At 47.0% G+C, this 27,654-nt stretch overlaps 1 protein-coding gene across 4 annotated transcripts in view; it reads left to right on the top strand.

The window, feature by feature from the left end:
• The window catches only part of LOC134928510 (gap junction gamma-1 protein-like), a 225,442-nt gene that overhangs the window by 113,450 nt on the left and 84,338 nt on the right, over positions 1-27,654 (top strand). The window contains exon 1 of one of the 4 annotated variants that reach the window (XM_063924338.1): positions 5,398-5,623. The exons of the other annotated variants lie outside the window; for them this stretch is intronic. The gene's annotated coding sequence lies outside the window, so the exon portion shown is untranslated. Of the gene's footprint in view, positions 1-5,397; positions 5,624-27,654 lie in introns of those variants that run through there. 4 annotated transcript variants of the gene reach the window in all.

The following is a 27,654-nucleotide window of genomic DNA, read 5'->3' as shown; positions in this document are numbered from 1 at the left end:
ATGGGGGGAATAGAGAGGTATTATCAGAAGGTGCTATTGGAAGATGAGGAGGTATATAACCATTAGGAGGGATAGCTGGGGTAATATCAGAGGATTCTATAGGAAGCTGAGTGTATGCGATGGGGGGAATAGAGAGGTATTATCAGAAGGTGCTATTGGAAGATGAGGAGGTATATAACCATTAGTTGGGATAGCTGGGGTAATGTCAGAGGATTCTATAGGAAGCTGAGTGTATGCGATGGGGGGAATAGAGAGGTATTATCAGAAGGTGCTATTGGAAGATGATGAGGTATATAACCATTAGTTGGGATAGCTGGGGTAATGTCAGAGGATTCTATAGGAAGCTGAGTGTAGGCGATGGGGGGAATAGAGAGGTATTATCAGAAGGTGCTATTGGAAGATGAGGATGTATATAACCATTAGGAGGGATAGCTGGGGTAATGTCAGTGGATTCTATAGGAAGCTGAGTGTAGGCGATGGGGGGAATAGAGAGGTATTATCGAAGTGCTATTGGAAGATGAGGAGGCATATAAAGGAGGGATAGCTGGGGTATTATCAGAGGATTCTATAGGAAGCTGAGTGTACGCGTTAGGAGGGATAGCTGAGGTAATATCAGAGGATTCTATAGGAAGCTGAGTGTACGCGTTAGGAGGGATAGCTGGGGTAATATCAGAGGATTCTATAGGAAGCTGAGTGTACGCATTAGGAGGGATAGCTGAGGTAATATCAGAGGATTCTATAGGAAGCTGAGTGTAGGCGATGGGGGGAATAGAGAGGTATTATCAGAAGGTGCTATTGGAAGATGAGGAGGCATATAACCATTAGGAGGGATAGCTGAGGTAATATCAGAGGATTCTATAGGAAGCTGAGTGTAGGCGATGGGGGGAATAGAGAGGTATTATCAGAAGGTGCTATTGGAAGATGAGGAGGCATATAACCATTAGGAGGGATAGCTGGGGTAATATCAGAGGATTCTATAGGAAGCTGAGTGTATGCGATGGGGGGATAGCTGAGGTAATATCAGAGGATTCTATAGGAAGCTGAGTGTACGCGTTAGGAGGGATAGCTGAGGTAATATCAGAGGATTCTATAGGTAGCTGAGTGTACGCGTTAGGAGGGATAGCTGAGGTAATATCAGAGGATTCTATAGGAAGCTGAGTGTACGCGTTAGGAGGGATAGCTGAGGTAATATCAGAGGATTCTATAGGAAGCTGAGTGTACGCGTTAGGAGGGATAGCTGAGGTAATATCAGAGGATTCTATAGGAAGCTGAGTGTACGCGTTAGGAGGGATAGCTGGGGTAATGTCAGAGGATTCTATAGGAAGCTGAGTGTACGCGTTAGGAGGGATAGCTGAGGTAATATCAGAAGATTCTATAGGAAGCTGAGTGTACACGTTAGGAGGGATAGCTGGGGTAATGTCAGAGGATTCTATAGGAAGCTGAGTGTACGCGTTAGGAGGGATAGCTGAGGTATTATCAGAGGATTCTATAGGAAGCTGAGTGTACGCGTTAGGAGGGATAGCTGAGGTAATATCAGAGGATTCTATAGGAAGCTGAGTGTACGCGTTAGGAGGGATAGCTGGGGTAATGTCAGAGGATTCTATAGGAAGCTGAGTATACGCGTTAGGAGGGATAGCTGAGGTAATATCAGAGGATTCTATAGGAAGCTGAGTGTACACGTTAGGAGGGATAGCTGGGGTATTATCAGAGGATTCTATAGGAAGCTGAGTGTACGCGTTAGGAGGGATAGCTGAGGTAATATCAGAGGATTCTATAGGAAGCTGAGTGTATGCGTAATATCTGATCCAATGTAATACATTGCTTTAAAATGAACCTCTCCCAGTCACTAGTCTCAGCCCCAAATGTGTTTTTAAACTTTTTGTACAGTACCATGGAAAAGTTCTTCTCTTGTCCATTAATATATACTGTTATCCAGTTTCTGACATTAGCCAATACACGATATTCTAACAATTTAGTAACAGCGTCACCAGCTTGGAGATCTTCCTTTGTAATCAATCACCCCATGCAGCATTTTCCCTACACCACTTTTCCAACATTTTATGCCCCCTTTGCTCTTTCTACAGAACTCTGTGCTATGGTAAGTATGGTACACCCTCTGCATTATCCATATACACATAAACTCAGGATCACACCTCCATTGTCACCGACACTCGGATCATCTCCCCCAATGTCAATGTGTTACTAAGCTCCCACTCCAGCTTGTCTTATCTACACCCTGGGCTCTTTCAAGTTCTGAAGAGTGAGAACATTGGGAGGGTGTCCTGTCATTTCTGGTCTCCTCAGCCCTCCTGACCCCATACCATATGACGTAAATGCCCAGGGCCGTAACTAGGGGTGTGAGAGTGGTGCCGATGCACAGGATGCAGGGGTCCGGGGGTGGTATTGTTGCTGCCTGCCCCTAGGCTCCTGCATGTGGCTAGCAGAGAGCTTGGAATGGCACCCTCCAGCCGGTATCGCTGCTGCAGTGCCGCACGAAGCGTCCAAAGAACTCTCCAGGCACGTACCTTACTGCCTGTACAGCCAGAGGCTCTGGACAGGTCCATACTGGCCCACATGGGTACAGGGGAAACCACCAGTGGGCCCTACTGCCTGGGGCCCCACCTTTTGCTCTAAGGATCAGGTTCCAGACTGTGCACTTGTCTTGAATTATACATTATACATATGTTACCTTATACTGGACTATGATGTGTTTTCTACAGTGCATTGCTGTTATTAATCTGGTATTAATCTGGTACATTATCATGCATGTATCAGCTGAATTTACTGTATATATATTTATGAAGGGGCCCAGATGTTGCACTCTCTAATGGTTAGTCAGACCAATGATGTGGCAGGCCACACCCCCTCTGCAGACTGGCCACACCCCTAACATGGGCCCCTATCACTGCATCCCCCCCGGTGGGCCCTACATGCCCCAGTCCGACACTGCCTCTGGGGGTTGTAGCCATGCCCCCTCAGTGACTGAGACACGCCCCTCCACAACATGTCCATTCCCTTCCCCGTCCCAAGATGCTGACATGTTAGGAGGTATGATATGTGAGTTTGTTACCATTTAGCAGTTTATGAGGGGCTTTAACAAAAACATTGTTATATGCCCAGCAGTATCGTATAACTACAGCCCTGCTGGGTGTAGATATGCCTGATGTAAGCCCACTGCATATACTGTATATGACAGGTACAGAGCTCACTGCATCTTGAGATAAGGGCAAGTGGGGTAACACAGTGGGTTTACGTACAGCTATTCAGAGTTACCCTGAGGCTGTGTGCCTCTAAAGGTCCGTACACATTAGACGATGTCGCTCTGTGAGGGACGTCTAATGTTTCCCCTCCCGGGCCGGCAGGTCGGTGGCCGACTGTACAAACTGAGCGATATGACCACTCATATCGCTCAGTGACGTCACGCCTCTGCCAGCCCTGCATGCAGGTCGTGGACGACAGTCCAGATCCTGCATGCATGCACTGGCGACAGCGACGATCGTTGCCGTGCCGCGGGGCCGCGCATCGGTCGTCGCTGGCGGCACACTTGCCGCTAAAATGAGCAACGTCGCTCAGGGAGGGGGAAAATGAGCGACGTCGCTCATTTTATCGCCAAGTGTGTATGGGCCTTTACTTCACACCTCTGTAAAACGACCACAAATGCAAAAAACTGCAGCGAGCATACTCATCTCTAAAACCAGAACTATCCTGCAATTGTCACTGGCACACATGCTAGGATCAGATGTATGCAAGACGCGTGAAATTCATGACCCTGTCCAGACACTATGGAAGCGGCCGATGTTTATGAAGTACATACAGAATTTGTCTGTAGAAGATGAGTGTTGGCTTGCCTGCGATGGGCGCCCCCCCCCCCCCCCCCTCCCGCCATGCTATCAAAAGGATTGAAATCCTTACTGAATTAGGCCCTTAGGGGGTCATTCCGAGTTGATCGCTAGCTGAAAATGTTTGCTGTGCAGCAATGATGCAAAAATACAGCACTTCTGCGCATGCGTATGCGGCGCAATGCACACGCGCGACGTACTTTCACAACGAACTATGTCGTTTTACACAAGGTCTAGCGAAGCTTTTCAGTAGCACTGCTGACCGCAGAGTGATTGACAGGAAGTGGGCGTTACTGGGTGTCAACTGACCATTTTCAGGGAGTGTTTGAAAAAACGCAGGCATGCCAGGAAAAACGCAGGTGTGCCAGGGAAAACGAAGGCGTGGCTGGGCGAACGCAGGGCATGTTTGTGACGTCAAATCCGGAACTGAATGGTCTGTAGTGATCGCAAGGGCTGAGTAGGTCTGAAGCTACTCAGAAACTGCACAATATTTTTTTGTAGCCGTTCTGCGATCCTTTCGTTCACACTCCTGCTAAGCTAAAATACACTCCCAGTGGGAGGCGGCATAGCGTTTGCACGGCTGCTAAAAACTGCTAGCGAGCGATCAACTCGGAATGACCCTTTTAGTACGGATTACTTTTGGAGAAATCTTCTCTTATACATGAAAGCAGCATAATTTATTTAAATATTAAAATAAAAAACACGAATACATTTATATTCATAATACTGTACAAAGGGGGTCATTCCGAGTTGTTTGCTCGTTGCCGATTTTCGCAATGGAGCGATTAAGGCAAAAATGCGCATCGCATGGTACGCAGTGCGCATGCGCTAAGTGTTTTAGCACAAAACTTAGTAGATTTACTCACGGCCGAACAAAGATTTTTCATCGTTGAAGTGATCGGAGTGTGATTGACAGGAAGTGGGTGTTTCTGGGCGGAAACTGACCATTTTCTGGGAGTGTGCCGAAAAACGCAGGCGTGCCAGGATAAAACGCGGGAGTGTCTGGAGAAACGGGGGAGTGGCTGGCCGAACGCTGGGCGTGTTTGTGACGTCAAACCAGGAACGAAATGGGCTGAGCTGATCGCAGTGTAGGAGTAAGTCTCGAGCTACTCAGAAACTGCTAAGAATTTTCTATTCGCAATTCTGCTAATCTTTCGTTCGCAATTCTGCTAAGCTAAGATACACTCCCAGAGGGCGGCGGCCTAGCGTGTGCAATGCTGCTAAAAGCAGCTAGCGAGCGAACAACTCGGAATGAGGGCCTTAGTACGGATTACTTTTGGAGAAATCTTCTCTTATACATGAAAGCAGCATAATTTATTTAAATATTAAAATAAAAAACACGAATACATTTATATTCATAATACTGTACAATGTGTTAGAAACTACAAAACTTACCAAAAAGTCACTTACTGTACGTGGGCCGCGGAACTGCAGTCTCACAATCTCCCAGATATTATTCATTGTTCTGTAAGAAGCAGCCGTGACTGACTGCTCAGGGGGAGGTCGCCACGGATTATCTGGAAATTATTCCAAGGACTCGTAGCCTGAGAACCCTAACTGCACGGAAAGCAGACAGTGTTTCCATTAATTGCTTCATTATGAGGTTCTGACATGGGCACAAGAAATCGGTCCCAGATAACTAGAAACGACCGCAGGACCAGGCACGTCACTGCGTACAAAGTTGGAGGGTCTCTTTCACTGCGGATGCTTTGCACAATGACACCCATCATTGATCGGAGCTGCTGGCCGTCTGCATCTTTCCAGTAATCGGGACACACAGTGAGGTAAGGAACTCTCCTTACAGGAGAAAGAGATTTAATATAAATATTATTATGCGGGGTCATAGCAACAGTAGGAAGTCAGGTCCTATGCACTGTGTATGTGTGTATGTATGGAAATCTAAACATATTCCATCCTCATCACCTGGGACTACGGGCCTAATTCAGATCTGATCGCTGGGCTGCGGTTTTTTGCTGTCCTGCGATCAGATAGTCGCCGTCTACAGGGGGAGTGTAAATTCACCGTGGAAGTGTGCGATCGCATGTGTAGCTGAGCTGCAAACATTCTGTGTGTGCAGTGTGTGCGCAGCCCAGGACTTACTCCTCCAGTGCGATTAAATCAAGCTGATCAGGGCCGGAGCTGACGTCAGACACCCTCCCTGAAAACGATTGGGCATGCCAGCGTTTTCCCGAACACTCCCAGTAAACGCTCAGTTGCCACCCACAAATGGCCTCTTCCTGTCAATCACCTTGCGAACAGCCGTGTGATCGCCTTTTTCGCACCATCCTCTTGTCGGCTGGCGATGCCTGTTGCTGTTGACCGATGTGCATACTCATGCGCAGTTAGGAGCTGATTGCCCGCTGTGCGAAAACGTACAGCAGCGATCAGATTTGAGTTACCCCCACATGTATCTTTTGCACATGTGAAGGATTAAAATGTATTATGATGACTAGTGAGTGGATTTGTGCAGTAAGGGACATTTATTTCTTATCTGGTGGGTGAAACGCGTTGTGTTTGGCAGGAGACTGGCGCTCTTCTGTGTCTAATGTTTTGTGTTGTCCAATGCATTCTATGGATGGGATTCTATTGCCCAGCGGAGCCAAATCCATGACCTTTCTCAACTTTCATTCCACATTGGCATCTTCCAGGACTGGAAGGAGCGTAATGCGAACCACACATCTGCACCACATTTACCAGATCAAATACGCTGATCAGTGGCCATCGATGATGGGTGATCCATAAGGGATCCCTGATTTGCTGATCCCAATAATTTTTTCCCCAACCCCAAGATAGGGGAATTGTTCATACCAGAAGCCCAATCCCAGCAGCCCTCAGATACATACTCCCCTACCCCATATCCAGAACTAACACCCTAGCAGCCCCAGACTTACCCACCGCCATATTCATTACTAACATACCAGTAGCACCCAAACATACTGTACATCCCCCCCTTCCCCCATACTCACTGCCAACACTCCAGCCGCTACTGCGTTTTTTTGCTAATGCAATGGCTGATGGGTCCACCAGCAAATCCGCCGATGTGCACACAAATATGCACCATGGACTGGACATCAGTTGCACTATTGGACAAGGAACGCTATGGTTTCTCAGAATGTCCGTGCACCGTTAGGCACCTCCCCAGTCACCACCCCGGAATGCCTGTAGAAATGGTATGGATCTCCATGCAAATCCGAGCTGGGATAACCGTCCCTAAGGTTATCCCATTTCGGATTTGCATGCACAGTTCACCTCGGACACATGCAGAATGAAAACATCGGCATAGCTTCAGCTGTCTGTAATTGGGGTGGGGTGGGGTGGTAATATTTTGCTAGTGGAATGTGGGCACCAATGATCTCTGTCCATTCTTTAGTTTCATAGCTCCTATATGAAGATTAAAGGTTTGAAACTAATATAAACTTTTAATTTTGCTGGAAATGAAAAGACTTTAAAGTGGGTTTTTATTTGAAGCTCCCCACGCCATATGCAACAGCCGCCTTTACAGACATTAGGATTCCCAGACATCTTTTCCGTTGCTATTCCCACCATGGGAAATCTGTGTTCTATAATAATCATCAGATAGATTGTAAACAGCTTTTGAATGAAGAAATCTGAATTGCTGTTATTTATTCCTGGGATGAAGAGAAATGGGAGTGTGGTATTTATATTTGGAAGACATTTTAATCCCATCCTACATCAAAACGCTTGAGAATAAACGAATTTTCCGATCAACAGATCATGTCCCCAGATGTAATCCGTCTTGGGGAAATATGTGCTGGTGGGGGATAAGGGGGAGAGAGGTCCCAGAGGATGTACCGATGACAACGGCAGGTTATGGAGAGTAAAATCACTGGGAACATAGATCATGCGGAGGTTCAGGCACAGTGCTGATATTCCATCACTATTGTGTACAGTGGGGTAAATTTACTAAGATGGGAGTTCTATTTAAGATAGGATGTTGCCCATAGCAACCAATCAGAGTCCAGGGGGTAAATTTACTAAGATGGGAGTTCTATTTAAGATGGGATGTTGCCCATAGCAACCAATCAGATTCTACTTCTAATTTATCTAGCACCTTCTAGAAGATGGTACCTGGAGTCTGATTGGTTGCTATGGGCAACATCCCACCTTAAATAGAACTCCCATCTTAGTAAATTTACCCCCTGGACTCTGATTGGTTGCTATGGGCAACATCCCATCTTAAATAGAACTCCCATCTTAGTAATTTTACCCCAGTGAGTGCAGCTTCCTGGTGATGAGTTATACATATACCTGTAGGGCCTCCCGTAAATACGCTCAGCTTCCACTATCCTTCCACAGATACATATTGATGTTTTGTACAAGTTATCCATCTATTGGCGGTGGGTGGGCTGTAAATGCCGGCACAGAGCCCTTCCCGGGCACATCCGTGTGTATGAATGTGCAGGGACTGAGACTCCCACCTGCAGGGTCATTCTTTAGCCTATGGCAGGTGCACGTCTGTGTGTGCACCCACTGTCACCGACATGTCTGTGACACTCCCACCGACTACATTACCAATACACGCCTGAAAACGCAACACACATGCACGGAGTGTCTTAGACCCATGCGCAGCAGCAAACAATTGCCCCACTGCACCTGATAGCGGCAGTGCGTCCACCTCTAAATAACCAGGAATAGGCCACATTTGGATTTTCTTCTGTTCTGAAATGAAATCAGTTCCTGCAAATAAATTCTTACAGGCACTCCAGTTCCAGAAGTCACTGTTTACTTGCACCAATGTCACATGCTGAACATCAGGAGTGCATGAGAGCTGTGCTGTGCCATTGTATCACTGGGATCCCATGGCTCACTTTAGTTTTGTGATTCATCAGAATAGTCAGAAACTGATGTTCCCAAACTGTCATTAGCAACCCCAACTCACACTGTGGGAGGTGTACTCTAAACTGCATGACCTGCTTTATTATGAATGTATGGAGAGGTGCTCAGTACTACTTCTCTTCCTCTGTATGCTGGATATAATGCTCTACTTATAGCCATGCTCTGTGTGTATGGAGAGGTGCTCAGTACTACTTCTCTTCCTCTGTATGCTGGATATAATGCTCTACTTATAGCCATGCTCTGTGTGTATGGAGAGGTGCTCAGTACTACTTCTCTTCCTCTGTATGCTGGATATAATGCTCTACTTATAGCCATGCTCTGTGTGTATGGAGAGGTGCTCAGTACTACTTCTCTTCCTCTGTATGCTGGATATAATGCTCTACTTATAGCCATGCTCTGTGTGTATGGAGAGGTGCTCAGTACTACTTCTCTTCCTCTGTATGCTGGATATAATGCTCTACTTATAGCCATGCTCTGTGTGTATGGAGAGGTGCTCAGTACTACTTCTCTTCCTCTGTATGCTGGATATAATGCTCTACTTATAGCCATGCTCTGTGTGTATGGAGAGGTGCTCAGTACTACTTCTCTTCCTCTGTATGCTGGATATAATGCTCTATTTATAGCCATGCTCTGTGTGTATGGAGAGGTGCTCAGTACTACTTCTCTTCCTCTGTATGCTGGATATAATGCTCTACTTATAGCCATGCTCTGTGTGTATGTAGATGTGCTCAGTACTACTTCTCTTCCTCTGTATGCTGGATATAATGCTCTACTTATAGCCATGCTCTGTGTGTATGTAGATGTGCTAAGTACCATTTCTCTTTCTCTGTATGCTGGATATAATGCTCTACTTATAGCCATGCTCTGTGTGTATGGAGAGGTGCTCAGTACTACTTCTCTTCCTCTGTATGCTGGATATAATGCTCTACTTATAGCCATGCTCTGTGTGTATGGAGAGGTGCTCAGTACTACTTCTCTTCCTCTGTATGCTGGATATAATGCTCTACTTATAGCCATGCTCTGTGTGTATGGAGAGGTGCTCAGTACTACTTCTCTTCCTCTGTATGCTGGATATAATGCTCTACTTATAGCCATGCTCTGTGTGTATGTAGATGTGCTCAGTACCATTTCTCTTCCTCTATGTACTACATATAATATTCTATTGATTGCCATGCTCTATGTGTATGGACAGCAGCTCACAGGGCTGTACTAGCTATCTGGCAAATGCCCAAAGGGCTGATGGGCCGATCCGGCCTAAAAGCCTGGCAGAGCCACTCTGCTTAGGCACATGGCACACCGAGGGGCAGGGGCTGGCCGAGCATCTCCACCTCCTGGCACTCTGCTCGGCCTCCCAGCATACAGAGAGAGGGGGGGGGTGCCCCGTTACTCGTGAAACACCCCCATGAGATGTGACCACACCCCCTTGTCGTTCAGACTACAATGTCAGGGCTGTTTTAGCGTCCCAGTCCATCCCTGACTGCTCAGTACTACTTCTCTTCCTCTATATGCTGGATATAATGGTCGACTTATGACAATGTTCCTTGGGTATGGAGGATTGCCCAGAACCACTTCTCTTCCTATGTATGCTGGATACAATGTCCTACTTGAAGATGTGTTCTTTGTGTATGGACAGCTGCTCAGTGCCACTTCTCGGCCATCTTTTTGCTGGATAGAATGTCCTACTTGAGGACGTGTTGTTTGTGTATGGACCAGTGGCGTAACTCCCGGAGGCAGTGGAGACTCTTGCCGCCGGGCGTTAGCCATCAGGGGGGCACAGAGGAGCAGGCACCGGACACTGGAGGTTATAGATTAATTAATCTATAACCACTTCTTTTGTGCGCGCTGCGGTGCTGATGACTTCTGCAGCGAGCGGTAGAGCACCTGCCGCTGCTGCAGCCGTCAAAGCAGAGTCCCGGGAGCCCGTGCCCCGTCTCACCGCTGCGCTGGTATTGGTCCAAGTGACAAAAGGGAGGGGGCGTTGCAGCTGTCTCTCTTCTGCTCTGCTACCTGCGTGGGAGGCTGGGAGGAGGTTCGGCGTTGGATCACGGAAGTCTGTGTCTGGAGTCCCACCAGGGCCAGCGACAGCTTCCAAGCCAGCAGCCAGCATAGGGAGGTATGTTATTAAACATTCAAAAAATAATACTGAACATACAGTATATAAATGGCAATCCTCCTGGACCTTAATACACTTTTAATATGGAAGCACATGGAGTGCCGCCTCGATTTTCTCCATAATGGACTATGCTCTGGGTACCACCCTCGCAGGGATCTCCTGCGCTTTGGCAGGGGTTTCATGTGCGTTGCCAGGGTCTCCTGCGCGTTGCCAGGCATGTCATGTGCGTTGCCAGGGGTCACTTGTGCGTTTCCAGGGGTTGCCAGGGGTTTCCTGCGTGTTGCCCCAATAAAGTTAGGAAGGGTGGGTGCGGGCATCAGTAAGGTTACTGCTAGCCCCCGCAGCCGATTGAGACGCGCTGGGGGCTGTGGACACGCTTCCGTACCATAGCAGTGTAAAAAAACACCCTCTTAAAATGACTGCTGCCGCGGAGACAGGCGCTAAAGGTCAAATGTGACCTTTAGCGTCTGTCTCCTCCTCGGCGGCGGCCATGTTTGGATGTTTTTTTTACACTGTTATGGTACGGAAGCGCTTCCGCAGTCCCCAGCGCATCTCAATCTACTGCGGGGGCTGCGGCAGCTAGCTTTACTAGGGCAGCGGCTCCGTGGGTGCTCCTTGTTTTCCGTGGTTGCTCGGGCCCGGGAGCACCCACAGAATCGCGCCTATGTGTCCAGTGTGCACCTTTTCTTGGCATGAACGTCCAAGATAAATCAATACTGGTTTTTTTGCTGTGGTTTTTTTTATATAAGATGCCACAAATGCTGTCTGCAGTATATGGGGGTAACCAATGCTGTGAGGGGGGGGCACCACATCCATATCGCCTCCGAGCGCATGATATGAACTTACGCCTCTGGTATGGACACCTGCTCAGTACCACTTCTCATCCTCTATATGCTGTGTTCTGTATACATGAACCGTTACCATTTCTGTACGTTGGATAGAGATTCTCAGAGGCAAAGAGTAAATGTGAAAACAAGCGGTAACAGGCGACTACAGACGGGAAGAGCAGCGAGCTTACACTGTACACATACTTCATGCTCAGCGCACTTAGTAACATTCTTCCCGGCTGCAGGAATGTGTCTCCTCAGGCAGAACACGCAGGTGGTGCGGCACAGGCGTGGATGGTGGGGGCAGCGGCTGTGTGGGGGGGTCAGAAGCAAACCTGACTACTTTTCTGTAATGTTATATATGACTAGATGGATTTGTTAGTCTCTGTATTTATATAGAGAAGAGATAGTTGCTCTGAAGCAAGGAGCCTGTCACCACATGACTGTTATAAAGTATTTCCCAAGCTCATAACAATTTCTCAGGGGCACAGCAAAATGCTACATGCTGAAAATCCCTGACTCTCCGATTCTGATCAATTTTAAGTCAGAATCGGCAAATCGAGAATTTCCAACATCATACATCCCAACATGACCTTCTCCTGGAGGTACAGAACGCTCTGCTCCTGGACTTCCCTCTTAATGTATGATTGCCGTCACCTGTGGTCTAACACCTTTCTTCTCCATTAACCTGTTCAAAACAGGTGCTGGCAATCACACATTAAGAGAAAAGTCCAGAAGCAGAGCATTGTGTCCCTCCTGGAGAGGGTCATGCTGGGAGGTATGCAGCATAATGGATTTTGCGGATGACCCGAACCAGTCATTGGCACAGTGGGGAATTACCCCAATGGATTGCAGATGTATGGGCCCCATAAGACTGACACATAAGTTGATGTTCAACAACTACTAGCGAGCAACATTTACAAACATACATTAAGATTAAGTAGTGCATCGGAGCAGGGCTGTAACAAGGGGGGTAATTCAGATCTGATCGCAACAGCAAATTTGTTAGCTAATGGGAAAAACAATGTTGCACTGAAGGTGGGGAAGATGTAACATGTGCAGAGAGAGTTAGATTTGGTGGGGTATTTTGTTTCTGTGCAGTGTAAATAAATACTGGCTGCTTTATTTTTACACTGCAATTTAGATTTCAGTTTGAACACACCCCACCCAAATCTAACTCTCTCTGCACATGTTACATCTGCCCCACCTGCAGTGCACATGGTTTTGCCCATTAGCTTACAAATTTGCTGCTGCGATCAGATCTGAATTAGGCCCAAGGTTTCCATGAGGTCTATTCACGAAGCAGTGAAAAGAGGAGAAATGAGCCAGTGGAGAAATTGCCTATGGCAACCAGTCAGCATTGAAGTAACATTCATAATTTGCATACCATGATAAAATTATACAGAGCAGCTGATTGGTTGCCATGGGCTGGCTCACTTCTCCACTCTTTTCACTGCTTCATGAATAGACCCATATGACCGGTGCCAACACACAGAGTGCAAGGCTAAAGGGGTGGCACGGTCGCTGTCTGACGGCACCTTGGAGAGGCAGCCCACCACTATCTTCCATCGTGCTGGGTACCAGAAGAGGTACCTCATACCCTCCAACTGTACCTTTTTAATAGGTACAGTACCTTTTTTTCATGGTCTGTACCGATTTTTGGCTCTTCAAACTTCCATTGAAAGTATAGGAAAAGGGCAGTGGCCACGCCCCCTTTATCCGCGGCCACGCCCCTTTTTCGGGTTTGTACCGATTTTCCAGTGTAAAATGTTGGAGGGTATGGGTACCTGCTTCAAAGAAGCATAGAAGAAAGTGGGAGTGTCCTTAGGGTGCCCCCACACCCATTGCCTTGCTGCCAGTGATCTCCTGGTGCTTGCTGTGTGACATCATGGTGTTACGTGAGGGGGAGGGGGAGGGTTGGCTCGGGGGTGCTCTCCCAGGCTTTTCCTATTTAACAAGTATTGCCGCAATACCTTTCTTTCATCGCCATGTCACAATGATAAAAGCGAGCGGGCGTACGTGTAAGTGCATCATCCAGTCAGGATTCCCAGCCTGGTTGTTATAACAGTTACATAAGGACATCAAAGTGTTAAGTGCAGCTGTACTCCTCACTCATGATGTCAGATTAACCGTCCACTTCCTGTCCAGCCATTCATGGTTTATGTGATCGAAGAGGAAGGAGAGTTAAGAAAACATATTATTGGAAAATGGTTATTCAGCTCATTTGTTGCCAGAGGAAACTCCGCTGCCTGGAAAGGGTTAAGTGGTCGCTGCTCCCGATGTATACATTTCCCCAGTGCTGGGAACAGGACACGAGACTGACAGTGTTTTGATTCATGCGTCTAGAAGACGGGAACTGTCAGTTGATCCGCCATAATTGTTACCAGCTTCTGATTCCCCCGCAGGAGCAACTCAGCTGGAATCACGGGCAAATTTCTGCAGACAAATTTTTTGTAATCCCTCATTGGGCCTGTCTCAGATGTGGACGAAAATGCGCTGCCTACGCAGCTTCAGATGCAGCAGCTGTGCAAAAGCTGCAGGAGGCGTCTTGTGTACAAACACGCCCACTGCCGGCATGTCTCATCCGCTGCCCGCTTCCGAAGAAGCATTGCAACAATCGTCCTGTTAGGCAAAACTACACTGAGGACTGAGGACACAGCCACTGGCTTTGGCGCACCACCAAAACGGAGGCATCACGACTCCGTTTTTTCAGGAACACTCCACGTTTTGCATTCCAGATATTGGTTTCCACAGATTGGTCCCCATTCCAGATATTGGTCCCATAGTAGCCTATGGGATACACATTGCATTGCTGGCCGGGCAGAGAGTTAGCTTGATACCCTGCCCATATGTGGCCTCTGTACTTGTGCGTTTGAGCGTCCCCGGCAGCCACCAGAGCCCCTGTCTCTGCATGTGCGGGATGATGCATTTAGGTGATAGAATCGCATATTGCAGGCCTGGCCAAACTGTGGCTCGCCAGATGCTGTGAATTCACTAATAGCAAAACTGTGGCAAGGCATGATGGGACTTGTACTTTTACAACAGCTGGACAGCCACAGGTTGGCCAGGCCTGGCATATTGCAATGCGATCCTATGCCGTAAAATCACGCCCAGATCGCGTTAAATATGTAATCCATGATAAATGGCCCCCTTAGGGTGAAACTGTAAACTTTCTTAGTCTAACGTTGCACCTGAAACAAACCATGTTGCACTGCAAGGGGAGCAAATGCATTTGTTTTTGCACGCAGGATAAATACTGGCAGTTTTTGCATGTAGCCTACAAATGCTGGGCTGCTTTATTTTTACACTGCAATGTAGATTTGAACTCAAACACGTCCCTCCCAAACCTAAATCTCTGCACATTTTTGCTGCAGTACAGATGAAATGTTACTTTTTTTTTTTTTTAGTTTTCTCCGACTTCAGGATCTCTCCTTAGCATAAAGGCTATATAAAGGGCCCTTAACTCCTGCCAAAATGGCCACTTTGGTGGCAATAACACATTATTTGGTAACTCGGCTATTTAACAATGGCCCTCATTCCGAGTTGTTCGCTCGCTAGCTACTTTTAGCAGCATTGCACACGCTAGGCCGCCGCCCTCTGGGAGTGTATCTTAGCTTAGCAGAATAGCGAACGAAAGATTAGCAGAATTGCGAATAAATAATTCTTAGCAGTTTCTGAGTAGTTCGAGACTTATAGGCCCTACACACTTGGCGATATTCTGAAAGATATGAACGATCTCGTTCATAAATGAACGAGAACTCGTTCATATCTTTCAGTGTGGAGACTTAAGCGATGAACGATGCGCGTCCCCGCGCTCGTTCATCGCTGGTCTCCCGTCGGCTGTGCATGCAGGCCAATATGGACGATCTCGTCCATATTTGCCTGCACTTCAATGCAGCCGGGTGACGGGGGGAGTGAAGAAACTTCACTCCCCCCGTCACTGCCCCCCCGCCGCCGGATCGCTCGTCGGCCGTATCGGCCGTCGGGCACCTCGGCGGCACATCGCCAAGTGAGTAGGGCCCATTACTCCTACACTGCGACCAGCTCAGCCCGTTTCATTCCTGGTTTGACGTCACAAACACGCCCTGCGTTCGGACAGCCACTCCCCCGTTTCTCCAGACACTCCCGCGTTTTATCCTGGCACGCCTGCGTTTTTCCGCACACTCCCAGAAAACGGTCAGTTTCCGCCCAGAAACACCCACTTCCTGTCAATCACACTCCGATCACTTCAACGATGGAAATTCTTCGTTCGGCCGTGAGTGAATCTACTAAGTTTTGTGCTAAAATACTTAGCGCATGCGCACTGCGTACCATGCACATGCGCATTTTTGCCTTAATCGCTCCGTTGCGAAAATCGTCAACGAGCGAACAACTCGGAATGACCCCCAATATTGTAACCTAGGAGATATTGCAGTTATTTTCTGCATTCAGTACAAAATGGATTGTAGCAGCTGTCCCCATAATTCTGAAGAGCAAGGAACTCCTCCTATTATTTATATTATTTCAGTAGCCTACCTCCATAACATGAAGCGCGGTCTAGTGCTGCCGGATCATGCTTTTAATAAGGTGTACATATGAATTACTCAGGTTCTGTGGCTAATTAAACACAGGTGAAATGGAGCCAGCCTCAGAACATGTGTAATTCATATGAATCCCTTATTAAAAGGATGATCTGGCACCCTTCTCTCACCGCTGCAAACTAGGGTAATGGTGTATCAAACTTCCCCCAGTGGCTAGTACATATGGGGTGAGGAGAGGGTCCTCCCTAAGCAGCCCCACCACACTCATGGAACTTACTGTATGCGAGAGGCAGCGAGAAGCTTGCATTAGGAGGAAGTGCAGGTCCTGATATGCCACATGGAGCATTATGGGGAATGCTTGCCTACCTGACCCTCTCCATGAGGGAGAAAATGCTCTGTTCCTGGACTTTCCTGGTAATGTATGATTGCCATCACCTGTGGTGAGATAGTAATTGATAAGAAAGGTGTTTCACCACAGGTGATGGCAATCATACATTACCAGGAAAGTCCAGGAACAGAGCATTTTCTCCCTCATGGGGGGGGTCAGGTAGGCCAGTATGATTATGGGGTTGCTCCAAGGTGGGTAGCTCTTAGCTTAGATATATTGTAGCAGGGAGCCATTATCATGTGGCTCCTTGCTGGTTAAATATAGATCCAGATTGGGGTTGTGGAAGTGTGGGATGTGGTGCTAAGAGCTGGATGGCTTTAGTGTGGCATACCCTTAGATTAACACTTATCACATACTAATTTCTTTAACACTATTTCTTATTTTAATTACATCTGATTTTTGTATCACTTTCTCCATAGCTTCGGCTTCTTAAACACTAATCTATTAACATTATAGTTTTTTTTCACTGGTATGCTGCCCTGGGCTGTCTGGCTTATGCTGATTTTTTTGGGGTGCCACGCCCTGCACCAAGATATAGCGCTAGGGACCCCCAATATATATATATATACAGAGAGGCCTTGACGCGGCTTGGGGGCTTACACATACATTTGCGCAGATATATGTAACCGAGATCTCTGAATTCTAAGATAATGTATAGGATTTATATCTGGTTACTGTTATCATTCAGGGTGCTGGGGGAAACAAAATGTGTTTTTTTTTCTTGCTTAGAAATACCCCTCCCTTTCAAGCACCTGAGTGATATCACTAAGCTAATTGAGCATCTGCCACACTATATTAACTTATGCAATTTTACAGAAAAATTGTAGCAGTCAGCGGCGGCTGCACCACACAGTACAGGGGGAAGTCGCTTAGCACATACATGTTCTGAAGTATGTAATTTATGTTGTTCTCCCGGCAGCGCTGTGTGTATGAGGAGCCATGCGGTACCCGGGACTCTGCATAAGGCATCACACTTCTTCTAAGCCCATTCCCAGACCTCTGTGAAACTAGCCAATGGGAGTCTGGGGGCGGGCTTAGAAAGTGTGTCTTACCCTTTCCCCAAGATGCATGCGCCTTATGTTCCTATTGGAAAAATGGAAGGGGGGAGGGGGGGGGGCAGTTCTCTCTCTGGCGCACCCTGGGCACCAAAAAGTCTAGTTACGGCTCTGCCCAGAAAAGAGGTTGGATCTCTCATATCCCACCCACTTCCTAGTGGACCTTTGATTTGCAACATTTTGTCTCAATACGGGCAAGGCTTAATGAAATGAAGAGGCCCTGTGGAGTGGTCATCTGCTTCTCCTTTTTGGGTTTCTCCCAGACAGTAGCAATAACAAGTCGCTAAGCATGTGTGACACTATTGTGTACAGTACAACACTGTCTGAAGACGATGATATGTATGCTTAGCAGCCAGGGAGAAGAGCAGAGAAATGAACGATCTCTTCCTGTTTTCCTTCATAATGCACTGGCCATATTGACAGGGCCATAGTAAGGCTGTAATGTGCCCAGTGCCAGCCCCGCCCCTGAGCATGTGATAGGACAACACCGTAATGAGGGGGCGGGGCTTTGCTGCATCTTGCTACCGGTACTGGTGAGTAGATGAACATCCAGTGCCTCGCAAATCCCAGTCTGCGATGTGTCGCCATAAACCGCAAACTGTTTTTCGATAATATTTTCTAAATCGCCCTCCTAGCACTTGGAGAACCTGGTTAGGTCCCTGCTGTCGTATTAGTGAATGAGTCATCTGTAGGTTTCTGGGTGAAGTGTACAGTGCGCTTCATAGGATAATAATAATAATATTAATAATAGTAATAATAATATTTATTACAGGAGTGATCAAGCCACCCAGCCACAGGTACAGGGCACCACAGGTCAGGAGGCAGCATAAGTAATACTCCTTTTCCACTTACGAGCACGGGTCGCAGCCGGGAGCCTGACACGGGAGCTGCCCCCTGCTGCGACCCGTGCTCGGCCCCTTTCCCATCAGCAGTCACAACCCGGCATATGCCGGGTTGGTCACGCTTCTAGTGACGCGGCAGGGGCGGCGCAGGGAGATCACATGATCTCCCAGCGCCGCCCTTCCATACAGTGTAAATGGGAGCCGTGTCGCATCGACACGGCTCCCGTTTACACTACAACCCTACCCGGATCAGTCCCGTGTCCTACCCAGGTAAATAGCCGGGTAGGATTCACGGGTCACTTGATCCGGGTTTACCCTTTCCCACTTGCAAAAAACACGGGTAAATGCGCGCCCCCGTGCATTTACCCGTGTTTTTTGAGCTAGTGGAAAAGGGGTGTCATTGTAGTGTAAGTTTATGTACTTATTTCTGCTCATCATCTGCCGCTCAGCCGTTGCCATGCACCTACTGTATATTCCGGTGCCAAGTAAATAATGGAGGCGGGGGTGTTGGATGAAGAGTCGCGATGATTTAGGAACTATTTAATAACAATACTAGACGCAGATTTATCTCTGACTACGGCCCTGGCAGCGATCGCCCCATGTAGGGTAAATGTTTTATGCAACAATTCTTCCTTTTTACAACACGTGGAGACAGAAGTCTGATTGAGAAGTCATGTCACAACAGCACATTACACTACGATGACAAATATATTACACCCAGTTATATAACACGTTGTAGGATAGTATGTGCTTAGGGCCTTATTCAGGTTTGTTAGCACGCCAAAAAAAGTAAGCAACTGGGCAAAACCATGTTTCACTGCAGGTGGAGCAAATGTAACATGTGCAGAGAGATGTAGATGTGGGTGGGGTGTGTTCAACTTCAAACTGAAACCTAAATTACAGTGTAAAAATGAAGCAGACAGTATTTACCCTGCACAGAAACAATATAATCCACCCAAATCTAACTCTCTCTGCACATGTTACACCTGCCCCTCCCTGCAGTGCAACATGGTTTTGCCCAGTTGCTTGCTTTTTGGTTTACTAACAAACCTGAATACCCCCCTGAGTTTTGACACTGATTTTGAATAATAGCAAAAGCCAAAGCAGTTTTACCTATGTGCCGGTACTTATCACCCATGCACCTTTTTTCCTCATTCACTGCACCTCTTTCATGGGGATGCATTCAACATCCCAGCTATGTATGAAGTGTAGCCATAACCTCCCATAGTGGCTAAAATAGTGATTACTATATTCCACCCGATACGCTGCACCCCGTGTAAGTGATATGTGGTACTGGCATATGGACACAGTAAAGTGTGTGATAATTTGTACCCCACGTGTCAGAGCCGGCCTTAGGCATAGGCAAACTAGGCACATGCCTAGGGCATTTGGTATGCTTAGGGGCACCAGCAGCTTGTGCTGATTAAAATGATATGCGGCATGCCTATATTCTGTATGTGACTGCGGCTGTATCTGCATACAAAATGCTACGTTGCAGTGTATTCCTGGAAATCACTGTATTATAGCATTTCGTATGCAGATACAGCCACAGTCGCACACAGAATATAGGCATGCTGCATATCATTTTAATCAGCAGAAGCTGCTTGTGCATCCTAGTCACATAGTAATGCAAATAATAAGATGCATTTTCATAAACAAAAGGCGCCCGACGTTAGCAGAGCTGCCAGCTGACTCATGCCAGGCAACTCCTGCAGAACTAGCGGCGGTGCTAGGGGGCACCAGACAAAATCTTGCCTAGGGCATCATATTGGTTAGGGCCGGCTCTGCCACGTCTGCCCCATAGCACCCCATACACTGCTCAGTGCTACTACAAGATACAGTTTGGCAACATTGTATAATCAGATTTAGGGAGGAGGTTGGGGGGGGGGGGGGGGGGTGTCACACTGTGTGGAGAGGAAAGTGGACACATTAATCACATACTGTATGTTTTTACCTCCCTCCCCCTGCCCCCCTGACAGGAAAGCCTCATCTCTGGTCCTGTGCCCTGGGAGCAGGGTCAGATTGCAGGATATGAGATGAAGGGAATAGTAGCTTCATCCTCCTTGGTAAACAAGCAAGATATGGTGACTGGTTGGCCCTGTCTGTCAGCACAGCTTCCAATGAATAGATCAGAGTGATGCCACTGTACACTGTCAGTTCGGCTTCTGAGTGATAACAGGCCACATAGGAAAAGCCTTAAAAGCAGAGCGTCTGCTGTTATGTGTGTACTATTCTCTGATGTACACAGGTGATATTAAATAGTAGACACCAGGGGAAAGAAGTACTGGAAGCGCACCAGGCGGATAGACTTAAACTGGAGCTCGGGTTTATTGCAGTGCACAGATTGTACAGCGGCACTTACAGTAACCCCAGTAGGTAGCGGGGATGGAGGGGGGCATAGAGAGGACCAACCACTCATGTATGGGTTCTAGCCATATGTAGGATATCACAGGGTCATCCTGGAGCTGAGTACTACCTGTCCGGCGTGCAGTAGTGTGGTGCTCAAACACAGTGGCAAGATGGCGCGAAGCATGTGCAGATGAACTAACGGCGGCCATCTTGGTAAAAAGACAGATGCTTCACTAAAGGAGCATCATGGAGATAGCAGAGTACCAACATCTGAGACACTACCTGTGCCCGGGTACTGGTGTATCATGTCCTCTGGAGTGGCCGTGGCTGCACCCCATCTGGTTGTGCATTCCTAGGGTACGTACTGCTGCAATGAGTTGACATGCACAATAGGTGGCATGGTCATGACATCACCGGGGGTGTGGTTACACCTCCCCTAAAATCTCCGGCCCCTGTTAAAAACTAATGTGTCCATTATTAGGACACACAACCTTCTTCCTATCTACTAAAGAATGGGGAAGCCTACAGTACATAAGAAGCCAATTTACTCATTTACCTATGCATCCAGACCAGAGGTTCTCAAACTCGGTCCTCGGGGGCCCACACAGTGCATGTTTTGCAGGTAACCCAGCAGGTGCACAGGTGTATTAATTACTCACTGACACATTTTAAAAGGTCCACAGGTGGAACTAATTATTTCACTTGCGATTCTGTGAGGAGACCTGCAAAACATGCACTGTGTGGGCCCCCGAGGACCGAGTTTGAGAACCTCTGATCCAGACTGTAGCGCTGAAGGAGTGAAAGGTGTGGAGAAGTGAGCCAGTGGAGAAGTTGCAACCAATCAGCATTAAAGTAACATTTATAATTTGCATTCTATAAAATAATACAGAGCATCTGATTGGTTGCCATGGACAACTTCTCCAGTGCCTCACTTCTCCATACCTTTCGCTGCTTCATGAATAAACCTAAGTGTGTTCATAGTACTGGTGGAGGCCAGTACCGCTGGGGAAATCACCAAATAGTCCTCAGGCGCTGATAAAAGTCATATAGGGTACTTCTAGGTGATCAATTTATCATCAAATTTTGACCCTCAAATAAACAATAAGAAATACAATAGTGTAATACTATTAACACATGGTCAATGGTTTCTTCTATATGTAGGTAGAATCCGTACCGTAAGATGGTGTCTAACTAATAGACAATATGCATATGTGGGGGAGAGGATGCAATCCTAATGGGATTCCAGATTTTTCATCCATCCATCCATCCCTTCATTTCAGAGAATCTCACAAAAAGGGGATAAAAGCAAACATAGTATAATATTGCTTTATTAGAAAATTAAAAGGCCAATTAGAATGGCTGGACTCTCACCATATGGCAGGAAAAACAAGGCAGATAGAATAAACAACCAGGCGTCCCCAGCACCTCGCAATTCCTCCTGTGGATTGATCCCAGACTCCAAAAGACCACTAGCCAACGCGTTTCAATACTTTCAAGTATCTTTTTCAAGGCACATACTCTTCCTTCCCCTGGGTATCCTATTTATACCCCTCTTCCTATGACATCATATCCTATGTGAAAAAACCTATTACCAGACATGGATCTACTAATTGATACATTCTATGTGTAACATTCATAAACATCCCATCCATTTATCCTGTTCGGGTATTATTTACTCCGATATTGCAGCCAAATTAGCTAAATGTGAAATGAGCATGATTTATAATTATAACACATTAGCCCCTAATGGCATCAATAAAGACTTTGAGTTAAAATGGTTTTTATAAGGAATTTTTTTAGGGTTTATTAACATTTTAGTGTCTTTTATTATAAGTGTGTAATTTCTTGTATTTATTTTTATGTTCTGGAAACTGCACTGAACCATCTCCTCAGAGAACGTATATTATATATAGTAGGGATGTGCACTTGAAGTTTTTCGGGTTTTGTGTTTTGGTTTTGGGTTCGGTTCCGCGGCCGTGTTTTGGGTTCGACCGCGTTTTGGCAAAACCTCACCGAATTTTTTTTGTCGGATTCGGGTGTGTTTTGGATTTGGGTGTTTTTTTCAAAAAACCCTAAAAAACAGCTTAAATCATAGAATTTGGGGGTCATTTTGATCCCAAAGTATTATTAACCTCAAAAACCATAATTTCCACTAATTTTCAGTCTATTCTGAATACCTCACACCTCACAATATTATTTTTAGTCCTAAAATTTGCACCGAGGTCGCTGGATGACTAAGCTAAGCGACCCTAGTGGCCGACACAAACACCTGGCCCATCTAGGAGTGGCACTGCAGTGTCACGCAGGATGGCCCTTCCAAAAAACACTCCCCAAACAGCACATGACGCAAAGAAGAAAAAAAGAGGCGCAATGAGGTAGCTGTGTGAGTAAGCTAAGCGACCCTAGTGGCCGACACAAACACCTGGCCCATCTAGGAGTGGCACTGCAGTGTCACGCAGGATGGCCCTTCCAAAAAACACTCCCCAAACAGCACATGACGCAAAGAAGAAAAAAAGAGGCGCAATGAGGTAGCTGTGTGAGTAAGATAAGCGACCCTAGTGGGCGACACAAACACCTGGCCCATCTAGGAGTGGCACTGCAGTGTCACGCAGGATGGCCCTTCCAAAAAACACTCCCCAAACAGCACATGACGCAAATAAAAATGAAAGAAAAAAGAGGTGCAAGATGGAATTGTCCTTGGGCCCTCCCACCCACCCGTATGTTGTATAAACAGGACATGCACACTTTAACCAACCCATCATTTCAGTGACAGGGTCTGCCACACGACTGTGACTGAAATGACGGGTTGGTTTGGACCCCCACCGAAAAAGAAGCAATTAATCTCTCCTTGCACAAACTGGCTCTACAGAGGCAAGATGTCCACCTCATCATCATCCTCCGATATATCACCGTGTACATCCCGCTCCTCACAGATTATCAATTCGTCCCCACTGGAATCCACCATCTCAGCTCCCTGTGTACTTTGTGGAGGCAATTGCTGCTGGTCAATGTCTCCACGGAGGAATTGATTATAATTCATTTTAATGAACATCATCTTCTCCACATTTTCTGGAAGTAACCTCGTACGCAGATTGCTGACAAGGTGAGCGGCGGCACTAAACACTCTTTCGGAGTACACACTTGTGGGAGGGCAACTTAGGTAGAATAAAGCCAGTTTGTGCAAGGGCCTCCAAATTGCCTCTTTTTCCTGCCAGTATAAGTACGGACTGTCTGACGTGCCTACTTGGATGCGGTCACTCATATAATCCTCCACCATTCTTTCAATGGTGAGAGAATCATATGCAGTGACAGTAGACGACATGTCCGTAATCGTTGTCAGGTCCTTCAGTCCGGACCAGATGTCAGCATCAGCAGTCGCTCCAGACTGCCCTGCATCACCGCCAGCAGGTGGGCTCGGAATTCTGATCCTTTTCCTCGCACCCCCAGTTGCGGGAGAATGTGAAGGAGGAGATGTTGACAGGTCGCGTTCCGCTTGACTTGACAATTTTGTCACCAGCAGGTCTTTGAACCCCAGCAGACTTGTGTCTGCCGGAAAGAGAGATCCAAGGTAGGTTTTAAATCTAGGATCGAGCACGGTGGCCAAAATGTAGTGCTCTGATTTCAACAGATTGACCACCCGTGAATCCTTGTTAAGCGAATTAAGGGCTCCATCCACAAGTCCCACATGCCTAGCGGAATCGCTCAGTGTTAGCTCCTCCTTCAATGTCTCCAGCTTCTTCTGCAAAAGCCTGATGAGGGGAATGACCTGACTCAGGCTGGCAGTGTCTGAACTGACTTCACGTGTGGCAAGTTCAAAAGGTTGCAGAACCTTGCACAACGTTGAAATCATTCTCCACTGCGCTTGAGACAGGTACATTCCACCTCCTATATCGTGCTCAATTGTATAGGCTTGAATGGCCTTTTGCTGCTCCTCCAACCTCTGAAGCATATAGAGGGTTGAATTCCACCTCGTTACCACTTCTTGCTTCAGATGATGGCAGGGCAGGTTCAGGCGTTTTTGGTGGTGCTCCAGTCTTCTGTACGTGGTGCCTGTACGCCGAAAGTGTCCCGCAATTCTTCTGGCCACCGACAGCATCTCTTGCACGCCCCTGTCATTTTTTTAAAAATTCTGCACCATCAAATTTAAGGTATGTGCAAAACATGGGACGTGCTGGAATTTGCCCATATTTAATGCACACACAATATTGCTGGCGTTGTCCGATGCCACAAATCCACAGGAGAGTCCAATTGGGGTAAGCCATTCCGCGATGATCTTCCTCAGTTGCCGTAAGAGGTTTTCAGCTGTGTGCGTATTCTGGAAACCGGTGATACAAAGCGTAGCCTGCCTAGGAAAGAGTTGGCGTTTGCGAGATGCTGCTACTGGTGCCGCCGCTGCTGTTCTTGCGGCGGGAGTCCATACATCTACCCAGTGGGCTGTCACAGTCATATAGTCCTGACCCTGCCCTGCTCCACTTGTCCACATGTCCGTGGTTAAGTGGACATTGGGTACAACTGCATTTTTTAGGACACTGGTGAGTCTTTTTCTGACGTCCGTGTACATTCTCGGTATCGCCTGCCTAGAGAAGTGGAACCTAGATGGTATTTGGTAACGGGCACACTGCCTCAATAAATTGTCTAGTTCCCTGTGAACTAACGGCGGATACCGGACGCACGTCTAACACCAACATAGTTGTCAAGGCCTCAGTTATCCGCTTTGCAACAGGATGACTGCTGTGATATTTCATCTTCCTCGCAAAGGACTGTTGGACAGTCAATTGCTTGGTGGAAGTAGTAAAAGTGGGCTTACGACTTCCCCTCTGGGATGACCATCGACTCCCAGCAGCAACAACAGCAGCGCCAGCAGCAGTAGGCGTTACACGCAAGGATGCATCGGAGGAATCCCAGGCAGGAGAGGACTCGTCAGAATTGCCAGTGACATGGCATGCAGGACTATTGGCATTCCTGGGGAAGGAGGAAATTGACACTGAGGGAGTTGGTGGGGTGGTTTGCGTGAGCTTTGTTACAAGAGGAAGGGATTTACTGGTCAGTGGACTGCTTCCGCTGTCGCCCAAAGTTTTTGAACTTGTCACTGACTTATTATGAATGCGCTGCAGGTGACGTATAAGGGAGGATGTTCCGAGGTGGTTAACGTCCTTACCCCTACTTATTACAGCTTGACAAAGGCAACACACGGCTTGACAAATGTTGTCCGCATTTCTGGTGAAATACTTCCACACCGAAGAGCTGATTTTTTTGGTATTTTCACCAGGCATGTCAACGGCCCTATTCCTCCCACGGACAACAGGTGTCTCCCCGGGTGCCTGACTTAAACAAACCACCTCACCATCAGAATCCTCCTTGTCAATTTCCTCCCCAGCGCCAGCAACACCCATATCCTCCTCATCCTGGTGTACTTCAACACTGACATCTTCAATCTGACTATCAGGAACTGGACTGCGGGTGCTCCTTCCAGCACTTGCAGGGGGCGTGCAAATGGTGGAAGGCGCATGCTCTTCACGTCCAGTGTTGGGAAGGTCAGGCATCGCAACCGACACAATTGGACTCTCCTTGTGGATTTGGGATTTCGAAGAACGCACAGTTCTTTGCGGTGCTTTTGCCAGCTTGAGTCTTTTCAGTTTTCTAGCGAGAGGCTGAGTGCTTCCATCCTCATGTGAAGCTGAACCACTAGCCATGAACATAGGCCAGGGCCTCAGCCGTTCCTTGCCACTCCGTGTGGTAAATGGCATATTGGCAAGTTTACGCTTCTCCTCCGACAATTTTATTTTAGATTTTGGAGTCCTTTTTTTACTGATATTTGGTGTTTTGGATTTTACATGCTCTGTACTATGACATTGGGCATCGGCCTTGGCAGACGACGTTGCTGGCATTTCATCGTCTCGGCCATGACTAGTGGCAGCAGCTTCAGCACGAGGTGGAAGTGGATCTTGATCTTTCCCTAATTTTGGAACCTCAACATTTTTGTTCTCCATATTTTAATAGGCACAACTAAAAGGCACCTCAGGTAAACAATGTAGATGGATGGATACTAGTATACTTATGGATGGACGAGCGACTGCCGACACAGAGGTAGCTACAGCCGTGGACTACCGTACTGTGTCTGCTGCTAATATAGACTGGATGATAAGGAGATGAAATCAATATATATATATATATATATATATATAATATCACTAGTACTGCAGCCGGACAGGTATATATATTTATTATGTAATGACTGATGACGGACCTGCTGGACACTGTCAGCTCAGCAGCACCGCAGACTGCTACAGTAAGCTACTATAGTAGTATGTATAAAGAAGAAAGAAAAAAAAAAAAACACGGGTAGGTGGTATACAATTATGGATGGACGAGCGACTGCCGACACAGAGGTAGCTACAGCCGTGGACTACCGTACTGTGTCTGCTGCTAATATATAGACTGGATGATAAGGAGATGAAATCAATATATATATATATATATATATATAATATCACTAGTACTGCAGCCGGACAGGTATATATATTTATTATGTAATGACTGATGACGGACCTGCTGGACACTGTCAGCTCAGCAGCACCGCAGACTGCTACAGTAAGCTACTATAGTAGTATGTATAAAGAAGAAGAAAAAAAAACCACGGGTAGGTGGTATACAATTATGGATGGACGAGCGACTGCCGACACAGAGGTAGCTACAGCCGTGGACTACCGTACTGTGTCTGCTGCTAATATAGACTGGATGATAAGGAGATGAAATCAATATATATATATATATATATATATAATATCACTAGTACTGCAGCCGGACAGGTATATATATTTATTATGTAATGACTGATGACGGACCTGCTGGACACTGTCAGCT

Source organism: Pseudophryne corroboree, chromosome 5 (assembly GCF_028390025.1).
Source record: "Pseudophryne corroboree isolate aPseCor3 chromosome 5, aPseCor3.hap2, whole genome shotgun sequence".
Lineage (NCBI taxonomy): Eukaryota > Metazoa > Chordata > Amphibia > Anura > Myobatrachidae > Pseudophryne > Pseudophryne corroboree.
The sequence above is the reverse complement of the archived record's forward strand: the minus strand, read 5'-3'. Positions and strand labels throughout refer to the sequence as shown.